The following is a 24,681-nucleotide window of genomic DNA, read 5'->3' as shown; positions in this document are numbered from 1 at the left end:
GGGCTGAGATTGAGGTAATTGGTCAAATTTGCGGGAAAGTTGCGGTGATTGTATAAAATTGCAGGGCCGCGAAAAAATCACACTGATTGGTTGAATTTGCGTTGATAGTTGCAATCGCGAAATCGCAACTTCCTGGAGGGACTGCTCTCTTCAGCTGTCCTATAGAAGGGAAAAGTGCCCAAAAATATAACTTGAATTGATTCATTTCCTTACAAAATCTAGAATTTGGAACATTACAAACTCCAGGAAAAAAAAATGTTTTAAATGGCGTTGACAAATGTTTAATTACAACTGAAACTTTAAACACCTTATACATAAGCTAATTGGATAGTGGTGTGGGTGAGACATTGGGTGAGATAGAGTGTTGAGTGAAAACAGACCCAGAGGGAAGGACACACCAGCAGTGGAGCTAAAGTAGCACAATGTTCAATCAATTGATTTTAAAATAAAATGCAAATAAAAAGAATCGACAAAATGACGAAGAACTGCCTTGATAATCGTCAAAGGCCGATAATCGGTCATCCCCCTAAAAAAGGTACATATATAAAACTAAGGGACAAATATTGACTACATTCTCATGACTCAACAGTTAAACTCCAGAGTGTCGACATTAACTGAAAGTAATAACTTCGTGTGAGAACATTCGACCTCAGAGGCATCGATTGGATGAAAACAAAGTTACGTGACACAACAAATTCTCCAAATATTTCAAAGCACTCTGAAAGTCCTCCTCAGTGTCCCCAGCCTAGAAGTGATAATGTGCCTCTCTCTCTCTGTGTCTGTGCCTCTCCTGATGGCTCCTTTATTGATTGACGAGTGTTTTTTTTTTTTTACTCTTCTCCTTTTTTTTCCAAGGGCTCTCTGAGTTGAATGATGGCTGCTGCTGCTCTCCTCATCGACCTGACACTGTTTCAAGGTTTTTCCAAAAATCCCCAGTGTGCGCTTCATTGGTCTCCAGGCCATCTATCCTGATGACCAAAGCTCTGGAAGTTGATATATAGGGGCAATATTGTCTTCAGCAGGAGACAGAGATTGACGTGACTGGATCAATGTGGATCACAAGCGGTGTGGATAACAATGTGCCCCATGGACAACAGAAGTTCACCACAAAGGATGAGGATGCTCACATTTCCACGTTGAATCCTTTTTAAAATGCTAGTCAGTTTTCTCTTTAGATAACTCTCACTGTGTAAATATAACCATCAATACGATGACTCTAGTAGCACAAGAAACAACCTTCAACCCTGCACTATAAGTTACATCTGCAAGACAGGTCACTTGAGCCCTGAGCTGCATTAATTTCATAATCAACAAGTCAAAACCTCATCAGCTCATGTTAGCTCTTGTTGCTTAAGACACACAGTTTATTCTAATGAAGCTCATTGTCTTCTGTACAATGTGTGTATACCAGAGTTGTTTAAAGGAGTGTGTTTAAATGGCGACATTAATTAGTTATTTAACCATACTGATAATGTTGACTGTGTCAGGGTTATAATGACTGTTCATCGCCCAGCTGAACTCTTCTGAAGCATTGATGACAGAGACAGGTTTGAGCCAGATCCCCTAAAAACTAAGTCATAACAGTTGGGATTAGTCTTTTAAGATAATAGACAGGGTAAGATGAGATATGATGAGATGAGATGAGATGAGACTGTACTGATCCTAGGGGGCAATTCGGTTGTTGAAGCAACACAGACATTTAAAATTTTACAGCTATATACAAAAAATAAAATGTATAGGTATAAACAAAAAAATAAGAATAAAATTTAAAGGTATAAACAAAAAAGGGGTTCGAGCTGCAGTAGGCTGCTGACCTCTCCTGCACCGGAAGTTAGGAATTTTTTAACTATACATCAAGTATTTGGAAGTAAGTATCAAAGCTTATTAAAAAAAACCTCATGTCGTATTCACACCAGACGTAAACGAACAATTTGTGTGTCCAAATTGGGTGAACACGAGTGCCCAAGACGACGGCACGCCACACCAGTCTGTTGTTGTTAAACAAGGTTGAGCTCGAGTACATTGAATGGGAAAGCTGGTGATGCTAAAGGGGGCAGAGCTAACTTCCTAGTGTAACCGATAACTGGATTCAAATGAAAAGTTTACTCCAACCTACTCAATAACTTTCACTAACCCCCATAAAAAGTAGGTAGTGTCACAAAGTTAGGGGAAGCCTCACAGAGATATAATCAATTTGTCCTATATATTCATGATGATAAACCTCAGCTGGTCAACTAATGTTCTAATTCACGCCATTTGCGTGGCCCAATTTTCGTCATTTCCGCAGCCAGACCAATACTCGATTCCATTTGTGTCTTAAATAGGTCCCCAATGGAAAGGATAATTGCTTTGTGTCAGTTCCCCCAAATGAATGAATAAACAAACACATTACCAATTGCCCCCCTATCTTAGGAGTGATTTGGCACTACTAATAAGTCAACTAGTCCACCAAATGGCACTTAGTGGCCACTGCAACCCAACAGCATTGAATCCTTCAAAAGACCCAGGTTCTGTTTATGGAGGCTCCAGATATTGACAATGATGATACTACCTTCCCTACTAATTGGCCTTTAATGGCCCCCACACCTTGACCATGGAGCTCAATGGGCTTCACTGATGTTTCTTCAAGTTAGGCCAACAACAGCCCAGGGAGGCTGTACAGTTAGCTCTAACAAACTGGAACCATCCTCCTCAATGCTAGAACTAACCTCACGTCATACCCACAAGCAAAGATATGCCAATACATTTGTAGACTTAGTTTGGTTTTTCAGTTGTGTATTCACAGTGGATCAACATCAACTTATTTTTGACTTCTGGTTGTTTCCTAAAATAAAATAAACACTGTAAAAGGAGAAATAAAATGACATACTGGAGGCAGACTTTTCTTTTCCAGGCGACATATATGATAAGAGGCCTCATTCCTTACAACATCTCATATACTTGCACACCGCACTCCTGACACACTAAAGTCTGTGAGGGCTCAGTGTTTAGGTTTCAGGGTAGGAAGTGGTACTGGTCCCATGAACACGAGGACAGGGCTTTAAGGGAAACAATGACATATTCTGAAAGTGTAATAAGTCATGTTATAAAACTTCATCTTGAACAAAGATGGAGACAAATCCCAATGAAAGTTGGAATAATTGAAATCCTTGGTTGGTTCTCAGCCCCCTTGTGGATATCGCTGGTAATATTGGTACGTATTCTGTACTACTGCAGGCCTCAGGGTTCTGTACAGAATGACACATGTATGGAGCAAGGGGTGAGTAAACATGCCCTGTGCAGCTTGCCTGTCAGATATGCTGCAGAGCAAAAAAACAACTTGTGTTACGTTCATGACCTACAGGCTCAAATCTTGTTGTTTAGATAAACATCAAAACAGACAATGTTATGTCAATGTCAAAAAATAGCCTTCTGGACTTGTCATTGAATGCTGAATATCATGTATAGTATGTGAATACAGAAATACTCTGGCTCTCTCTCATCCAGGACATTCATTTCTCATTGTATCTGATCCAAACATAAATGTTTGCTGTATTATTAAGTTGTGAAAGCAGACTCTGAAAGTTACTGAACAAGGGATTTTTTTTAAAGCTGCACCCCCTTATATACTTATTTCTTCTCCTTCCAAGGTTTCATGTTCTTACAAGGCATTCAAAGGACATTTCACAGAGCAGAAGTTTTGTGTTGGCATGGCAGAAAAAGCACAGGTGGAATTTATTGCATCAGTGAATCGATTCCATTAAACTGAGTAGGTTACAGGGTCCTGGTGTTGTGAATACTGGCTTACTGTCATGTCTCTCAACCTTGATGGCACTGAACCGTGTTAGCAATTTGTTTCGCATGTTCTTTTCCTGCTGTTACAAGTCAAGATGTCTGCCAGAAAAAATGTCTGCAGCAGTTTGAAACATTTCATCCTTGAGTTCAGGCTGAAGTTTATAAATGTATCTCAGATTGCCTGAGCAGCTTACTGTCAGTGTTCTTAGCTGAGATGTTGAATGAGACTGGTAGATTCAGTAGCTGTCTAAACAGTGTTTGCTTTTTTCATACATGCTACGATTTTAGCTTATGATATCAGGCTTGAAGTATATATGAAGGGAGAACTACATATCCTTGCTAAAATGTAAAAACACATTAATAATGAACAAAAGCTATAGGCTTTGAAATATGGGAATCATATAGTGGAGCTTGGTAGAGCTCAGTAGCCCAAATATGATATTATTCGATAGATGGGTGATATTGGACTGGGATTATTAGAGTATGCTTCCAAGAATTGAATGAATGAATGTATGAATGAATGATTGAATGATTGAATGATTGAATGAATGAATGAATGAATGAATGAATGAATGAATGAATGAATGAATGAATGAGTAAATAAGGGGACAGTTTCCAAAAATGTAACATCTGACAAGACAGGAATGGCTTCAATAAAATAGGAAAATACAACTCAATAATTTTGATGTCCTGAACACAGTTACTTCAGTTAATAAGCCAAATGCTACATGCTAACATTTTCAGCTCTTAATATGTTACAGCAGAAAAAAAAATAGATAAATAAAATAAATTAAACTCATTTTAAATTTTAATTATGTTATTCTTCAATTATTGATAATTTCTTGCATTTTCAATGAATGAATGTTGAATGTTAAATTCTGTGTAAAGGACATTTTGAGGCTGTCAGGCCATTGAGTGGTGCCAAACTGCAGCGGAGATGAAGTGAACCCAATCCGGGGGAAGTCAGGCCAAACAGGCAGTGGAGTTTTTAACAAAATCCAAAGTGCACTAAATGAAATGGAATAAAAGGCACATATCAGTATTTGCTAAGATTATTTAACAAAGAATTTTCCATGTGGATCCTTGTTTGTTCAGGTTTTGCAGCATTTTCTGAGAAGTGTTTTAAATCGGTCTGAATCCATGCTCTCTGATCCTGATGTTTGGCTGTGAAATAAATTAAGCATCAGCATCACTACATGCTACATCACTTCCACCTCTGCCACTGGACTGCTGCTTAATGTTTGTGTCGTGTAATAAGACCCAAGCTCTTTATCTCTTAAAGCTGTTGGTTGGCTATTTAAGAATTTAAAAAATAACCACTTCTAAATGCATAGTATTTTAATGCTCTTTGTTTTAACACCAAGCGATGTTGAAACTGAACTGCATTTGTTAAACTAGTATTGTGCCACAATTTTTCTCTATTGTGATAATCTTAAACCGAGGAGCACAACTTTACCACGTAGAATCAAACCTGCATTGTGTGGGTTCAGTAAGTGTGTAAAGATATAATAACCACTGTTTGGAGAAGAGAATAGTCATTTCATTGTGTAAATGCAAGACTTTGCTATGGATTGTAAAATCCCTGCAGTGTATAGTCTCAATAATTGGGTTTCACACTAAGTAATAATTGAAGATTATAACTTGAGTTACATTTACACACCCTAACACCCACACATACATTGTGTACATATGTGGTTTACACAGCCTCATGAGGAAATTTCCATTTTCTAATTTTTATCCTTTGTGACTTCCTCATATTTCCTTCTGTCCATTTAATACAGACAGATCCAAGCAGTCACAGTCTCCTGATAATATATTGCTGAAGCAATATTTACACTGAATGAAATACATTCTCAGTTCATAATGAAATCCACAGAAACTGTTGGTAACAACGCGGCCCTGCTTTGGGGTCAAGAGTCTGCAATTTGTCACTCTCTGATTGAGTTTCTTGCCACAAATGGAAAGGAAACAACTTGCCTGGTAAAAATCATGTTCAGCTCTAAGATCTGGATTGTGCAAATGTCACATGTAGAGAAAACATGCGCTGCATAGCAAAAGTGAAATGCCACAGACAGATTGTTTCTGTAGTATGTATGCTGTCATGAAACAAGAGGATGAAATGGTAAATTCTACTTTTCACTTTCAAATACAGTCTAGTTTTCTAAATCAATCAATCAATCTTTATTTTTATAGCCAAATCACAACAAACGTTATCTCAAACTTTTACAAACAGAACAGGTCTAGACCACTCTATGTTATATTATTAACGAAGACCCAACACCAAGACAGGATAAAACTCAGTCTTACCCCACCTTAATCCACCATGAGCATTGTACCTTATCTTACCTTAAACTTATTTTAACAGGAAGAAACCTCAGGCGAGGACAATGCGAGAGAGAGATAGACAGAGACAGAGATAGAGAGTTTGAAAGAGAGAGAGAGAGAGAGAGAGAGAGAGAGAGAGAGAGAGAGAGAGAGAGATATGATAGTGACGATAGTGACGATAGTGACGATAGTGACGATAGTGACGATAGTGACGATAGTGACGATAGTGACGATAGTGACGATAGTGACGATAGTGACGATAGTGACGAGACAAGTAGTAGCTGTTGCCGATGGAGTCCAGTACGTCCACAGCAGGAGGATGTCTACGGCAGCTCAGAGGAACCACTGGAAAAGGGAGCTCCGGGCCTCCAGAAAGGTCTATGGTTAGTAACTTTAATGGGACAGGCAGAGTTAAAGTAAGTGATGGGGGGATTGGGGGGAAGGGGGTGAGATAGGATCCCAGTGTATCAGTGCGGCAGTTCCCCCGGCAGTCTAAGCCTATAGCAGCATAACTAAGAGCTGGTCCAAGCCTGATCCAACTCTAACTATAAGTTTTATCAAAAAGGAAAGTTTTAAGCCTAATCTTAAAAGTGGAGAGGGTGTCTGCCTCCTGGATCATGACTGGTAGATGATTCCAGAGGAGAGGGGTCTGATAATTGAAGGCTCTACCTCCCATACTACTTTTAGAGACTTTAGGTACAACCAGCAGGCCTGCATGTTGGGAGCGTAGTGTTCTAGAGGGGTGTCTGACCATTAAGAGCTTTGTAGGTCAGAAGAAGGATTTTAAATCAGGAGACCAAATTAAAGGAAACTTTCATTTTATTTTTGCATTTCTTGTTTTCTGGCTCTCTACATGGCCACAGAGAAACCTTTCTCAAAGTTGCGCTGACTTTGTCTCATCCATTATGTTTGTCTTGCAGTTTTCTTGTCTTGTTCTGACTCCATAAGCTGGCTTCAGACAAGAGGTGTCAAACTTTTTGTTTTCAGACTCCACAGAACCAACAGCAGCAGACGTTCTTTAAGAAAATAAATAAATAAAAGAGGAAGTAAGAAGCTGTTCTTAGAGATGGTGGCTGCGTCTGTCTGGTTTTCTATGTCAATATCTCTCTGAGTCTGACTTTCAGTACTCCCTTCCTCTCCTTGGGATTCCCACGTCTCTGCTGGGACTGTCTCTCCTGGTGGGTGTTTCTGTGCTTTTCATACTCTATCAAAATAAAGACATCGGATGTCTGTGTTTGTTAGAAGCTTCTCTCTAGGGCCACCAGCTCTGCTGAAAATGAGGAATGGATCACTTTCTTTAAAATGACTATTTTTGTGGTCTTAAAAAGCACCCCCAGGGTATATGACTCATAGCTTTATGGTGACTACGATGCATATAACATATTGTACTGTCAGCAGTAGAGATGTCTTCAGATTTAAGTTTTTACTGCGGTTGCTTTTTTAAAAGGTTTCAACATCTAAAAACATCATCATAAAATTAATGTGATGCCTTCATGTACAGCTTTGAATCAGGTTTTCTTTGAGACAGTTTATGTTTGGACGCATGAAGACTTTGAACTATAATAACTTTGTGATGAGGAGAATTCACGAGGAAAGACAAAGTATGTTGTATCTTATTCCCAGGAGTGCATGAATATAACCTAATGCTTAAATAACAGTTTAAAGAAATGGAAATATTTGGCGAAATCTAGGGTCCAATTCTAGATTGAAACGCTCCCTTGCTCACCCTCCCATTAGTGAAGGGATGGTGGCCTCACAGGGACAGGAAGCATCTTCCAACCGATTCCCTTCCTCTCATAAAATACAAAAATACATATCTTAGTAGTTTGTCCGTTCTTTGCTACCGTAGAAACACTGCAGCACAAGATACCACTACCAGTCAAGGTCCGGGAGGTCTGTACTTTTAAGATTAAGCTTGAAACTTTACTTTTTGATAAGCTTATAGTTAGAGCTGGATCAGACTTTGACCAGCTCTTAGTTATGCTGCCATAGGCTTAGACTGCTGGGGGAACTGCCGCACTGACACACTGTGATCCTATCTCACCCCCCCTCACTTACTTTAACTCTCCCTGTCCCATTAAAGTTACTAACCATAGACCTTTCTGGAGTCCCTGAGCTCCCCTGTATCGTAGGTTCCTCTGAGTTGCTGCCGTAGACGTCCTGTTGCTGTGGACCTTCCAGACTCCAGCTGATACGGATGTGCTGGACTCCAGCGGCAACAGCTACTACTACTACTACTATTAATCTCATCATCATCACTATCATCTCTCTCTCTCTCTCTTATTTTCCTCTATCCCACTTTATGACCCCAGGTGGTCAAGGCAGATGGCTGTCTCACATGAGTCTTGTTCTGTTAAAAGCAAGTTTTTTCTTGCCACTGTAACTAGCTAAATTCTGCGAGATGCAATGCTCATGGTTGATTAAGGTGGGGTAAGACTGAGTCTTATCCTCTCTTGGCGTTGGGTGTTAATAATTTTACATAGAGTATGGTCTAGACATGCTATGTTTGTAAAGCGTCACGCGATAACGCTTGTTGTGATTTGTAGTGATGGCCAAATGGAGCTTCATAAACCTCTAGATGGCGCTCTTGGTTTAAAAATAAAGGCTCAATGAATGGTAATTCAGTGTGCTTTCAACTCTTTGTTGAACAGAGAGCGCCATCTAGAGGAGTCAAAAAATACAACTACATGTTCGTGAAGCTTCATTTGCCCATCACTAGTGATTTGGCGCTATACAAATACAGATTGATTGAAGACAGCAGCCTCAGTAAGAGGAGACTATTGTAGAGGTTACGTTTGCAAAGACAACCTTGGATTTGACACCCAACCAAAGACTGTGTAGTCATATGCATGATGATTTGAAGACGTGATTATTTTTCGAAGAATGTTAAATTAAATATTTTCCCCGGTTGACTAAAATACGTATTACCTCAGCCAATAAATCCACTTTTCTGCCAGCCTGTTCAGCAAACTCAGCAGGTGCAACAGATTTCATTTAACGTCAGTGGAAAGTAAAAGCCTTGTTTTAAGATAGTAGCTGATAATTTATGAAGCTGAACTGTGAAGCATTCAAGCCAGATGATTTGTTTCTCTTGGTTTCCTCTTTTCATTTCTGACTGTGCTAAATTTCAGCATCTTGATGTTTCGTTTTTAATCTTAATCCTTTTAAGTTTTTCCTCACACCAGTCATCCAATTCTTAGTGAAATCAAATCGTACAACATCCTTGTTTGTCATTGAGAAACATCTCCTAGTCCTGATACACTGTATGCAGCTTCGACCAAGTAACGGTACATGAAGTCCATGAATCAAATAGCAGCGCAGAGCACAGACAAGAGCAAAAGCCAAAGCAATGGGAGCAATGTGTCAACCACAGGTAGCTATTCCCTTTATTATTGATTTTATAGGGACCAGAATCTACTGATTAACTTTACACTGTAAACACAAAGACTTCAAGACCATGAGCTCTATTCTGCCAGCAGAATCTCTGTTTTGAGTGAATGGCATTACTTAAGTTCAGAGAAATGAGAAGTGGTCGGTGTCTTAGGTGATCAGACTCTGTCATGGTGTCTATTCGGAGGGATCAAGAGCAGTGCTGGGCAAGTCACTGAATATACTAAATTGAATTTACGGTGGTTGGGACGTGCAATGCAAATTTACAATAGATGAAAGCCTTTTATTAAGTTAGAGACAAACTTACATTTTGGAAAACTTTCTACATTTTGTAAAACCAATGATTTTCAAAGTAAAAGACGGCTAAATTTCCAATGCGTTTTATTTTGAAATTCCAAATCAGATATAGCTGTGATTGGCAGGAACACATTTCAGGTGTTCCCCTCTAAGACTGAATCAAAATATCTTAGTGGAAACAGTGTTGTTAATGTCAAATATTTATTAATTCCCTGCCTGTTGCACATTTTGATACTACAGATGTCTTTTATTTTGAAATGTATCCATACATTCTTTTTCCAGTAGAATCTAACCATTTATAAATTTGTTTCGGGACTGCTAAAAATGTTCTGTTGCTTGTAAAATTGTACTTTCCAGGCACCAGACAGATAGCTCGTTACTTGGTGAAGAAACTTCATCGTTACTTATTTTTGCTTCTACCCTCTTATTAGAGCACCCTGCCTCTCGTCTCACTGGTATTTTGCTGATTAGTTCTCTTAGAGCGGCAGACTCAACAGTTGATATACGAGGCATGTCTTCAACAACATACCTTACAATCAGTCTTCTTACTCCGTCCTGGTTCACAGATTGTGGAGCTGGCAGTGATTTAAAATCAAGCCATGGCTGTTTGGATGAATTGACTCCTTCTTGGTCTGCAGAGCTAACGTGAGCTGCTCCAAGGTCACCAGTGTTTGCAACACCGAGCTCTCTGGTAGCTAGCTTAGTAGAAATGTGTTGTTTGGTTTGGAGCTTTTTGAAATAAGTCTCATCTTAGCGGTGGTCAAAGTTTCCATTCCTGCACACAGATTACAACTCACCACCATATTCTTGTCTTTTACGTCAAAGTGGAAAAATACTGCTGGTATTTCAAAGACAGAAAGCTAATGCTCAATGACCATCAGATATTCTTTCTTCCACAATGCTACTGTGCTGAGGCGAGACTATGTCGCGAAGTTGGATGACCACAATTTATGTAGTTTTCAGCTACTTGAGGAAAAGTAACAAGTCCTTTTAATTTATGTAGTTTGAACAGCTTTATTACATTTGAACAGTAACTAGACACATTACTAGTAGCTGTGAATAGCAGTTGAGTTACAGCAATGTGTAACATGTTACTGTAATTTAATTCAATTGCTACTTTGCAATGCTTTAAGCACAACGGGCGTTCTGAGTCGGAGAGCAGGATAGGATACCCTTGGATGGAGTCAAAAGATTAGTATTCGTAACCCTGCTAATATGGGTCCCTCAGGAACAGAATTTGTTGTCCCACATTCCCACACTCTGAGGCTGTTTTCGTAACGGCCTGCTACATGCTACCTACTGTGCTTGAAATTAGTGTGTAGTATGACTGTTCTGTTGGATCGGTTTTGCAGTGTGCTGGGCCAGGTGGTGCTGGGTTTCTGGTTTCCGAAAGCAGAAGTAAACAACAGCCAAGCCGATAGATAAACTGCTTCTTTAACATCACTTATGATTAAAGAAGTTAAGAAGTAGTTTATATCGAATTTAATGATTTTCATAGCACCTACAAACTAAGTGCCCCCGGTCAAATAAGAAGAAAAAAGAAAAAGCTGAACGTTAGCACTGTGCATTGTGGGAAACAGTACATGAGGGAGACTGGTCCAATGCATACTGAGACATATTCACGAATCAGTACGACATCAATTTTGGCATACTACAGATTTTGCTTTTGTTCACATACAACATACTAAGTTTTGGCCAAATCAGTACGCACTGCTAGTATAATAAGCAGTTTCCAAAACAGCCTGTTGCCCCTGTCTGTCATAAACCCAAACAACCAATAGCATCAAGGCTTCCCAGCATCTGTCCTGCCCACTTCATGTTGTGCAGCATCGTTCTTGAGAACACACTGATAAATATGCTCTATGATAGCACATTGACATTAATGCTACTCCATGCTACTCAACCTCGCTACCTGGGGCCTCTGCTATTCAACATCTACATGTTCCCCTTAGGTCAGATAATAAGAAACAACAAAATAAAATACCATAGCTATGCAGATGACACACACATTTACATCACCAGGGGATTATAGTCCCATACAAACACTGAGTAAATGCATTGAACAAATCAATGACTGGACGAGCCAGAACTTTCTTCAGTTAAACAAAGAAAAAACTGAAATGATTGTTTTTGGAGCCAAGGAAGAAAGGTTAAAGGTTACTGCTCAGCTCCAATCTGCAATGATGAAATGTTCAAACCAAGCCAGAAACCTTGGTGTAATCATAGACTAAGACCTTCATTTCAGCAGCCACATTTAGACAATTACAAAACCTGCCTACTATCACCTTAAGAATATATCAAGAATTAAAGGACTCATGTCTCAGCAGGATGCAGAACAACTCGTCCATGCATTTATCTTTAGCAGACTAAACTACTGTAACAGGGTCTTTACAGGACTCCCTAAAAAGTCCATCAGACGGCTGCAGCTCATACAGAATGCTGCTGCTCAAGTCCTAACAAGGACCAAAAAAGTAGACCACATCACTCCAGTTCTTAGATCCCTACACTGGCTTCCTGTCTGTCAGAGAATAGACTTTAAAATCCTGCTGATGGTTTATAAAGCACTGAATGGTTTAGGCCCAAAATACATTACTGATCTGCTACTACTTCATGAACCACCTCGACCTCTGAGGTCATCAGGTACTGGTCTGCTTTCAGTCCCTAGAGTCAGAACGAAACATGGTGAAGCAGCGTTTAGTCATTATAGACCACATATCTGGAACACACTCCCTGAAAGCTGCAGGTCTGCTCCAACTCTCACCTCTTTTAAATCAAAGACAAAGACTTTTTATTTGCCACTGCCTTCCTATCTTAGCTCATTTTAACTCACTTTAAATTAAAATTTTAATGTAATTTTTAATATATTTCTAATTTTCCTTTTCTTTTCTGTTTAGTTATATTTGTCATATTAATTGTGTTCTTTTATGCCTGTCTGAATATCTCCAATGCTTTTTATATTTTAATGTAAAGCACATTGAGTTGCGCTCCTGTATGAAATGCGCTATACAAATAAAGCTGCCTTGCCTTGCCATGCCTACCTGACATTGCTACCAATAGTAAAGGGAACTTTGGACCTTGGGATTGGACTTTTGGCTCATCTTGACCGCAGACCTGGTGAGTAAGTTCTCAATCTCAAATGCCAATCGGAATACTATGCTAATGCAAATTAGCCACATGGCCACAAAGTTGTTTTGTGATGTTTTCAGCTATTCAGCTGGTGGCAGTGAAAGAAGGATGCAGGATGAGCTGAGGAGCTGCAGCTGGACATTTTTGAGTTTGGATTGGTGGTGGAAGAGGGTTGAAACAATCAAACTGATTGAGGGAGAGAGAACAGATTATATTTCTTGGCAGCAGCAGCAGGATGATTGGTTGATAGATGTTCTGGCTAAATCTGGTTTAGAACTCCAAAGAGGGAAAACCATAATTAGCAGATTACCAGTGCAGTGAGAGACAAAGAAGGAGAGAGAGAGAGACATGAATGTTCACTCAATAAATGAAATGAGCGTGAAACAGTCTTATTTCTTGAGTTTTCACTGAGATCATTAAAATTAGTTTATAATTCTATGTCTTTTGACTTCTAGTGGAGTCTCCCCCTTCTGGTCAATAGAAAGAAAGCAGGTTAAGGTCACTTTCATATTGCTTCCGCTTGAAATCAAGAGGCTATGCCTGCATTTTACTGTTTCTGTAAAATACTTGACTTGCACTGGAGACAGTAAGCCTTCGGTCTGATCGTTTAACCTTCAGGGAAACAAAAATCTTTCTGAGCCGTTCACTGCTGGTGAATCCTGATAAGTTCCTCAAATCCCTGTACAGCCTAATTATTTTCATGAAGAGCCTGAGATCATACAGTTTTCATGGAGGTGTCGCCTTAATTCGGAGGAATGAAAGGTAGGTAGAAATCAGGAGGGAGGGGAAACTGAAAAGACAAAGACAGAGAAAAGGAATGATGAGTGAACGTACAGTACATCACAGAGGAAGTCAGCCCCATGCTAAATTATTCTCTTTGATTTTCAACATTCAAATCATTTGATCAGTGGAATAAGTCCCCTTATTCTCCCCCTAAAGACTCTCCTCAGCTCCCTCCAAACATCCCTCTCCTCTGAGTTTCACTGCCGAGCATCCAGGATAGAGGGCACAGAATTAAGCTTAAAACAATATTTGCTCTACAGTTAGCTCTTCTTAGCACAGGAGAATGAACTGTGGGTTTCTGTTTGACTGCAAATCTTTGAATCTACAAGAAAATCCTTCAGAGCCACCTCGGTGAGGTCACTTTGCAGAGACGTCCAAGCATGTGATTCAAAACAAATTTGAGTGGAGACCATGTTTGAGTCCATCACATAAAAATAAATGTGATGTCAGCAGAGCATGTCAGTTTGACTGTCTTTATATAATTTCTTCAGAGAGATCCCTCGTTCTTTATCAATGCCAGAATCCTATTATGCTTTATTTTATGTTTATCCCTCATTCTTTATCAATGCCAGAATCCTATTATGCTTTACAGTTTTTCTCAGTCGCTTTGGTACATTTCTCAGAACAGAATTGAAATTCTCAAAACTACTTGTTCAATCTTCAAATCATTGCGTCACTTGTGCACATCAAAAAAGCAGTTTCTCATTTCTTTGAACAAGTTGCAAATGCTTTGGTACATCCATGCAAATGATTCTGTACAATTCTCTTTTGTTTCCTACATTATCAATTGCTTATGTCATGTTGATCAAAATGTATTATAATGGGTCTCTGCTGAATAGTCTCAGCCTCCACAACATTTAGGCATTAGTTAATCGCATCAGTCTTTACATGCAAAATGGCTGAACATGTTGTCAGAATATGTCAGTCATATTTCTGTACATTTCCATCAGACTTTTTTTCTAAATCTTTCCTGAATTGGTAAATTTCTCCAAGGTGAATCTTGACTTTCTCTAACGAAGGGAAATGTGTGAAGCATTAGATCAACCAATGATCAACCAGTTATCTGAAATAGCTCAAAGGTGCATCTCATGAACCATCAACTGGCAAGTGTATATATATAGCTGGAGCACAACACAATATTACAATGTCTGACAATGGAAGGACATGGAAATGGACCGGGTCAACAGCCAGAGAGTAGAAGAAGAGGAAGAGGAGTTGGGAGGCAAAACAGAGGAAGAGGCAGAGGACATATGCGCGTTCCTGATGAGATAAGAGCCACAATACACTAAGGTGTAACTTACAATTTAATATAACTGCCATCAAAACTTTAGTCATAGTTAACATCAGAACATCCCTCCAGAGTACACTGTTATATTGACAACATGACTAAGCAATGTGACTGTCTTATCTGTACACAATGACACGAGGACTTGTCACTCTGATGGCACCGACATGTTCATTGAGACAGATATTTACTTCTGAGAGATGAACTAAGGATTTTGAACAAGATACTGGCTTGTGCAGGTAATCCATGGTGTTTTGCTATTTGTACAAATTGTTTTGAGAAATGCACTTACTGTTTAGCAAATGTCCAGGATGATTCGAGAAATGTACCAAAGCGACTGAGAAAAACTGTGATTTTTTATGTTTTATTACAGTTCAACAGATGATTGGTTACCAAACAATTTCCTCCCAAGCTTGTAAAGGTAAACTTATACTTTATTAATCCCCATGTAATAATTACATCTTTCACTTGTGTTCTTTTTTGATCATGCTACACTCAAAGTTTGATATATACATACAAACATGCTATGGACATGCACTTACGAGAGATGTCAGAGTCTGGAGGCTGCCATCAACCACCACCACCCGAGCAGTTAGGGGTTCTCTGCCTTGCTCAAGGACACGTCAGGCAAAATGGACCAGCACCTCTCCAGCCATCAGTCCACTTGCCAAACTTCATCCATACTGGGACTTTAACCGACGACCCTACAGTTCCCAAGCTAAGTCCCTATAGACTGAGCTGCCCCCCGTAGGGCACATTGCAATCAGGAACATGGGTCTTGTCATACCACAGAGAAATTAAATTGCACTTTGATTTAAATGTAACTCTGTAAATTGGATTTTCATGGTAACCAGACATGTTCCAAAACACATCACACTCCCCACCCCTGAATCCCCAAATATACTAGATTGAACAATTAATCAAAATATGCCACATCAGGTATCGCTGTGAGGTCTGTTGATGTCGTAGGAAGAGCTCTAAAGTCTCCCAAGGGTGATGGATTATTCAAACGAGTACACAATGCCATCCATGGAACCACACGAAAGTCCTCCTTACTTAACCAAAACCAAACTGAGCCTCTCTATGCATAAACCTGTAACCAAACTGCAAACACCCCCACAACATTAACATGACATTATCATTGAAAATCAAAACATCATAAAATGTTAAGCCTTCTCATCAAGCTTTATTTCTAAATCTTACCTGGTGGTGCATTTCATTAACCATTAACTCTGCAGATTGAGAAATGATGCTCTAGGGGAATCCAGATGGTGATGCTTTCAAAAGCTTCCTTTATTGAAGTGGTTGAGGTGAGGAGGTATCAAAATAAAAGGGAATGATTCTTAATATGTCGTAACTGCAAACATCAAGTAGAAAAAAAACAACTGAAGAATACATAAGAAACATTTGAAGGGGTGATTCTTTTTTTTCACAGTGGAGTTGTTTGAGGTAAAAAATGTTTTACCCAGGGGACCCCGGTCAGCTCAGCTTCTTCGTTGAATAACAGGAAGGAGAACCAGGAGAGTGAGGCGATCAACTGCTGCAGGCGCTCAACACTACCAAATTTTTTATCTTGTTTCAATCAAGTCCAAGCCCAAACAACCAATGTCACTGCAAGTGTTTGCTACAGTGATGATTTATTCAGTGCCCTGCTTTCAGAGCGTCACTTCATTTTGAAAGATTCACATGCAACACATCCATGTTCCTCCACCTGCAGCACACTGAGCAGCTGTTAGGGGCAAGGACAAGCAAGTCAGTATGACTTTTGCCCTATTGTGGCAAGCAGCGCCATCACTGATTGGGGGCAATGCACCGACACACACACACACACACACACACCCATACAGAGAGATGCACATACACCCTCCAAACTTTCCAAGCTGCCAGTGTCTCTCATCACCTTGTAAGCTCACCAAGGATGCACACTTGTGCTCTCTTTTCACTTAAACATACATTTAGACAGATGTATGTCTACCAATCTGCTGAAAGTGTGTTGCATATAAATGCTCTGCCATGTCCCGCTTGAGCACACAAACAAGGAGCGGTAACATGGTTTAAGAGTTTATCTATCATTTGTTTGTTTCCCTGTTTATGTCCATAATTATGTGCTGTGTATCCAGGTAAAATATCTAAAGTATTATTGTAAAACAGAGGTTTAGACGTTTAAAATGTTTTAAATGAAAAGAAAGTAGGGTTTTTGTTAAAAGTTATGTATCTGATCATGAACAGTTGGCAGGGATGGACAGGGGTTTGAGAGGGCTGCTTTTGGCTTTGTAGGCAGTCTGGATCCAGCTGGATTGACAGTTGTATTTGCTGAAACTGATTTTGCAATTTTTGTGTGTGTATTTAAGAGTTACTGTGGACCTCCTGCCTTGTAGATTACTTTTTTGTAAATTTATTGAATTGTATTTTCACCTTTTTTGCACTTTTTTGTAAATACCCTCAAACAGGACCCTGGAAGGTCTGCTTCAAAGAAATCCCACCGTCAAGGCATGTTTTTACGTTAGCTTGTGTTTTTCTGTTTGAGCACTTTGAGTAAAGAACCCATGACTCCAATACTCTGATCTATAATAAACCTTGACATTTTGTGCATCTCAGTTTGACATCAATTTTAGCAACAAATGCTGAACCTCATTGCCTGACAGAGTTATGACTGTAGAGTTTGTTATTTCAGCTCAAACCTCTCCTTTAAAAGCTCACGCTGAATATGTTCACAAGGTAGACAGAATGTTTGGACCATGGGTTGTGTCAGTTTGAATAACAATAACAAAAACAGTGAAAGCTGTAAACTTACCTTGAAAAAGGACTTCCAATCACCTTTTCTGATGCAACTTCTGGAAATTTAAGTAAGTTCCATTCAGTGAGGCAGGGAACTCTGGATGGTAAGTGATGCAGACTGTGAGTCATGTGATTCAAAGTCCAAAGTACTGTTGTTTTATTTTACTTTTTTTTTCCCTGAAGAAGAAAAGAATCAGATCTGAATGTTTAGACCTCCAAATCTGTGAACCCAGTCTTTCTAGCTTATGAAATCATCTTTGCAATAAATGTTTTAATGTTCTCACCCAGTAAATCAAAATAATGTCAACGAGAATCTCTGTATATACAAAGCAAGAATTACTTCATAAAGGATGTTAGCTTTTACCTACTTCTGCAGTCCTGATCACATGGTTGTACTGTATGTGTGGTTCAACATTTGAATGTACTCATTCATTGTACTTTTGGCTTTGCTCAATGTAGTTACACAACTTCATGGGATGTTCTAACTTAAAGCAAGACAAAATAGTTATAATTATAAAAGATATTCACAGGGGCGCTGTTGGTCTAGTGGTCTAAGCATGCGCCCCACATGCAGAGGCATAAAGTCCTCGTCGCATTGGTTGCAGGACCTCTACCATTTGCTGCATGTCTTTGTCTTCCCATGTCTTGTGGCAGTTTCCCCTGCCACTGGTAACACACCACACCTTCACTCATTCCACATGCCACATGTTAGCCAGGTAGCATGCTACTGAACTACACTTAACATCTTAGTAAGTTTCCTGTGTTATTTAGTTTCCTGTGTTATTTTCCCCATAAAGTTTTACAGAAACACATACACACACATGGTTATGGTTTTGAGTTAACTCTTAATTATTTAACGATTGTATATTATGAGTTGTTTGTATCCAATAATGTTTCTCTTCTCTTACCTCAGTGCTTCCTAGTGCTGGGCAGTGACAAAGGACCCGAGCATGGTTTCAGGCTGTCTTTTATAGTGCCTGAGTAAAAGGTAGGGAGCATGCTCAGTCCATCTTACTGCACCATACCAACTGATGGGGGTGTTAAATGGGGTTGAAAAATTCATTCCTAGCTTGGGTATTAGGTGAATGCTTTGATGACTCCCTTAATGTTTGGTAAATAAATGTAAATATACTTTTTAATGGTTTTTGATAAGGAAAGTAACCTGTGTAGTTGAATTGATTACTTTTGATTCCAATTAAAGATGGTATGGTCCAGTGGGAGGGGCTTAGCCTTTAAATGGAGGGGATCTACACTGCCTAAGCAGTCAGAGAAGGGCTGTGGTGCTGCACAGAGGTAAATGTGGTTCTGGACAGTGTTTTGTAAATAGTTTTCTGCTGCATTTTTGCCTTGTTTGCTCACATATCCCTGGACTGTCATTAAAGGGCAATAAAACACATTTTTTTTTGCATCAAATGGACTTTGTCTGACTACCTTTTTTTTTGGGGGGAGGGGGGCATTTTTAGGTTAAACTACACCTTTTTCAGTCAGCCTTTCAACCTACTACCCTCACTCTAGGTCAGAGTGTGACACCTGCACTCTACTCCCCACATTTGTTGTCTCTCTAGCTTTCCTATCCAATAAAGGCAAAAATGCCCCAAAACACAACTTAAAATATATATTAACGAAAGATATTCACCACTGCTAATGTTTCATTTCAAATAGGTTGATGCTCTGAAACCAAGACTGATGTCACCAAACAGATTTTTAAAAATGTTACATTTTCATTAATTAAGAATAAATTGAATAACTTTTTAAAAAGTTTTCCCTTTTTTTGCTGGCCAGTTTTATCAGAAGTTGAAGGACAAAAGCAGGTCATTGCATAAGAAAAGGAAGAGGGGCCGGTGGCCCCTTATTCACAGAGAGAAAGAGGGGGCTTGGGAGCAGGCAGGCAGCGGACCTTGTAAAAAGGCTGCGCTGAATTAAGGAGCAGTGACGATGAAGGTCAGAGAAAAGGAAAAAGAAAAAGGAGACAGACTGAGAGAAAAGAAAAGAGAGACTCTTTTTTAATAGAGCCTAATGAAAAGCTTTGTGAATGCCCTCTGTCTGTCTTTCCCACACAGGTCATCACAGAAGACTTCCCCTGCACTTGAAAAAGAGCTGGTGCTGAATAGTCTGGGGGTCCACTTCAGTCTGACCAAGAAACATTCTTGCTTTTATAGACACAGGACCGGAGACTGGATTTCAAGAGCGACAAAGGTAAGATATGGAGGTAAGGTGGGGGGGGGGGGGGGAGTACTAGAGAGTGGAGATTTTTAAGGAAAAAAAAAGAAAAGGAGTTGGAAAATAATTTTGAAAAACAGCAAAGTGAAGTAAGAAAAATCAAGGACATGAAAGCGCTGCAATTCCATTTCTTCAACAAGGCGTTTAATGTGACTGCAGCTGGCCTGAGCTTGTTACAGGAAATAGATTCAATAGTAAAGTCCTAAACTTTATAGTGTAGCTGCAGTGGGAAGATAGCAGAATGGTTGAGTGGTTACACAGACCAAAGACCGGCACTTTGAATATGAATGTTGCTGCATGAATCAGTGCCCAGTCTAATAAAAATGGTCTTTAAAACAGCACACACACACACACACACACACACACACACACACACACACACACACACAGCCTCACACACACTTTGAAGTGCTTCAAAACTGAGCATTTTCCCATGCAAACACACACATGGACGAGCATGCTTTAGTACGTATGCAAATTTATTCATGTGCACAAGCTGACACACATACAGCTGAGCATATAGCCAAAGTGTTTGCACATAAACTAGTTCCAATATAAAAAGCTTTTCAAAGTAAATGAAGCCTCCCAATGCAGCCAATCAAACGTAAAGACCAGAGTGAATAGCTGCTGAACACAGAAGTTCTTCAAGTTCTCTAAACGGCATCAAACAACACATACTGGTGGAGTACGTCCAGGTTTTGACATTGGAAGACTTTTAAAGAACAAAATGAAAGAACGTCCTGAACCAAAGCATCGTGGGAAAGCTCTTTGAAGGAATGTCGACGGCCTCAGCAGAAAAACAGAATTTGTTTGACATCCCGGGGAATCTTTAGTGGCTCATTGTTGCTTGGAAATGGTTGCAGCATGGTGTCCAGGCCGTGGATCACACATGAAGAGGACACATTTTGACTCAACAATGATGTTTTCACATTGAAATATTTCACCCCTGAATGCCCACCCTGACTTCTCTTTATCTCTCAGATGACCTGAGTGGCAGCAGCCTTTTATTTAAAGAAAGGGGGAAATCTTTCACAAGTTAGGCTTTCATGGGATCCAAAGTTTTCTTTGACCCCACACGCATGCACAGGGAAGCAGAGTATGAAGAACAAATAGAAGATCTGTCATTGGCTGGAAACCTCTTCCTTGTCTTTGTGTCATCTGAGGCATTCAGCTCTGGGAATGGCAATAACAGCTGACCCTGTGTGTGTCTGATTCAATATTATAGACAAAGAGTCAAAGCACAAGCTAACCAAGGTCCAGATAACTGACGTCCACTGACCCACCTCAAGTGAACTTCACTTTATCAAAATCACTCACACAAAACAGCCATTGTGTATGAACAGAGAGGCTCTGGGTTTGTCATACAGCAAGGATGACTGTTATTGATTTCTATAAAATAAAATCTGTTTACTGCCTTCGCCAACATGACAAACCCACCACCACAGCCTGTGAAACCTCAACACAGTCACAGAGAAATGCTGCAGCTCATTCAAGAATTACAAAAAGAACATATACAAAAGTCCAAAACAGCTACAGAGATGATAGTAAAATATAAATATATACGTACAGGCAAACACCCTGTAACTACAAACTACAAAAACAAAACAAAAAATTAACAAAGAAACACAGCTAACCCATAAGTCTACACTTGAGGCTGCCTAATATAAAGCTAATACAGGCTGAACTGATCATTATTTGGTCTGTTTTCGTCGAGATCCTAACGCAGTTTGTGGAAAAAAAACATGACCATGCCTCCTATTATCTGGATTATTTGGTGCATGAAACAATCTGCTCACACTGGTGGTCTAAATGGATCCAGGTCCCGGATGTGTTAACACGAACACAGAAATGGAAATAAAGATGTTTCACAGCTGTCACGCATAAGTGCTTCTTTCTCTGTTAGAGTCCAGTAAACATGTTTCTTCTTCTTATCTTATTCAACTCTATTATTCAAGATCTGGGAATCATTTGGAACATTACGGAGTGGACATGGTCCAAAAATCATAAGAATTGGGACTTAATAAGTGCCAGAGAGGTCATTGGCCAAGCGTTAAGTTGGGCCTGTTTATGCCAAAAAACATTAATTTGTGCGTGTTAGAAATGATCTGTTGTTGAAATGCTGTACAACATTTAGATGGAGGGTGGGGGTAATTCTCTTAACGCATTGGTGACACAGCTTGAGAGTTCTACATTAGCTGGATGTGAGAGGTAGTCAGCAATTTCAACATGGTGACCAGTGTCTTTAGGCTTCACCTCTTCATGGAACCAATGAGGACGTCACTGAAACTACTTGTATGTCCATGATTTTGAATGACCATATGCTGGTTTGGCAAGATGGAAAAACCAATCACTAAATTGGCAAACCTATCGTTCAGAATATAAAGTGAAGTGTTCCTTGTAGCCAGGTCTCTTTGTTGAACTTTATTTGCTTGTTCCAGTGAAACTTGACCACACTTGACACTGAACACAGTGTCTGGTTTGCCATCTTGCTCCAAAGCCTATTTAAGTATCTGCAGCACTCTAAATGGAAGATTTTCAACTAAAGAAGTATAAAACTAGTGGTAATATTTACAATGGGGACTCAAAATGGACTTGGGTCAAGGAGACTTGACTTGGACTTTGGTTTCGTGACTCATCCACATCACTGGTTTGTGCTGTTTATTTTTCCGTTCTTTTGATTTTCAGACATGGCTGTCCATTAGGAGATAGGTTTACAGTCAGTCCAAAAACAAAGGTTTCAAAAAAGACACATTGGTGAAATAAACAAGATGTCTTACAGGGTTTCTCGTTTTAATGCAGAATTTGTTCTTTAAGTTTCTACAAAGCTGTTTCCCCACTGAGCTGCTGCAGAGAGACAGAGTTACACAATGTGGGACTGACTTTGTAATTCGTACACAGAAAGTGTCAAACTTGTTTAAACTTTGAACCGTACTTTTCTCTTTTCAACAAAACAAAGACAACAAAGGTGGTTATCTCCCTCATCACTTCAAAGTGCATCATGAAGGATCCCTTGATGTAAAGTATGAACATGGGCGAGTTTTTAGTTTTCAAAACAACAAAAGAAAAAATGTTTTTCTCTTCATATCACCGTCTCATTATTTATAAACCTCAAAGTTCTGAATCTGGCTTTTTATGAACTGTGTCATGAGTGATGTGTTACTGTAACTCCACTAGTATCTGTAGTAGTGGTGAATGTAGTTACTTTACAACTTAAAAAATGCCTTCACAATTGCAGAAATTGAAAGACTCATTGCTCATTCATTTACATCAAGGAGCTGACAACTACGTCATCTGACATAGTAAACACACACACACAATATTTGATGATCATTAACACGTAAGCTTTATGTCTTGGACATGTAAGGGATAATGTATGGTTAGCAGGTAGTTGTGGGAAATTGAACCCCGAAAGGGTGAGACAATCCCGGCTACTGACATACAATACAAACACATTGGCAAAAAACTAAGATTATTTTGTTGATTTAAAATTATTTATGTTTACTGTTTTTAAAAATAGTCCCAGTGATTCAGCAGCAGTTATCATTTCATGTTGATGTTGATGTTTTCATTTAAAATGAAACTGTCCTCATTCAGCTCTCCTTCTTCTCTGAGCTCTGCGGTTCACACACCTTTAAAAACAAACTAATGTCACAACTTTGAACCCTGCTGCTATCATCACCACTGCTCATGGTTTAAAGCTGGGGTTGGTAATCAGATTTAGATACACTTTTTGTTATAGTGGTTAAAATGATCTTTATGTCCTGATGGCAATCAATACATAATGTGTTCCTAAAAAAGAACCAAAAAAGGCTGCTTTCTACAGCCGGAGTAAACCTGGGAAAACACTAACCAATCACAGTTTTTTGGGTGCCAAAATTTTAAACCATTCAAATCCTGTCCTGCTGTTCTGCCCGCCTCCTGCGCGTACATTTCCCCGGCGTGCACTCTCCGGTCCTGCCTCTGCTTCCCCTGACTCTGACTGCCCCTCTCGCTCAACCTCGGGCCTGTCCCCTCTGACCCGATGAGGTGCTTTGCTCAGGACTGTAGTCCGGATCAGAGTCTAAAAAGCTCTCACCACGGGGGCTCTGACAGGCAAAAGAATGAATGACATTCAGTAAGTCCTACAGAAAATGTAGATGTTGTAGCGTCCGTCCGGACGCTGTAGGGATGACGAGCCGATTCGTGAACATGTTGAGTTTTAATAACCGGTCACTGTCGGCCGTGATCACGACAACCAACAAAACAACAATCAATGTTTGAATGAATGAAAAACTTCTCCTCTTGTCTCTCCTCTCTCCCACTTGCACTCTCTACACCTCAGTCTCCTGATGCCTTCACTGACTGTCAACACTGTAGGAATTAAGAACATCTACACTGAACACGTTTAACAAACAGCAGAGTTGTTACAGTATTATACATGTTATAACTTCTCTCCTGATATCGTGTCACTGGTACAACTGGATAATGCTAGCATGACAGTTGTAAGTACTAACAGCAGCCATGTTTGTTTGTGTTTTTAACTTTCACTATGATAATGTTTTGGTGAAGACCGCTTTTGAATCAGTCAAGATCATATTGTCACAAGTCAGCGGCGCTCGTGCATGTAACCGGGGGGGGGGCGTCGTTTTGGAGGAGCTCCGAGGTAGGCGGGGAGGGGTTAGACGGAGTCCTGAGGAAATGCTACATTCAAATTCATGCTAGTT

The 24,681-nt window shown here is 39.7% G+C and overlaps 1 long non-coding RNA gene across 2 annotated transcripts in view; it reads right to left on the bottom strand.

Moving 5' to 3' along the window:
• LOC117816913 overlaps window positions 1–18,691 on the bottom strand; it is a 37,656-nt gene extending 18,965 nt beyond the window's left edge. For both annotated transcript variants that reach the window (XR_004632051.1, XR_004632052.1), the window contains exons 1-2: window positions 18,667–18,691; window positions 17,775–17,935 (exon numbers count right to left, since the gene is read on the bottom strand). This is a non-coding gene — a long non-coding RNA (uncharacterized LOC117816913). The remainder of the gene's footprint in view (window positions 1–17,774; window positions 17,936–18,666) is intronic.
• Window positions 18,692–24,681: the final 5,990 nt, after the last annotated feature.

This window comes from Notolabrus celidotus, chromosome 8, assembly GCF_009762535.1.
Source record: "Notolabrus celidotus isolate fNotCel1 chromosome 8, fNotCel1.pri, whole genome shotgun sequence".
Lineage (NCBI taxonomy): Eukaryota > Metazoa > Chordata > Actinopteri > Labriformes > Labridae > Notolabrus > Notolabrus celidotus.
The sequence above is the reverse complement of the archived record's forward strand: the minus strand, read 5'-3'. Positions and strand labels throughout refer to the sequence as shown.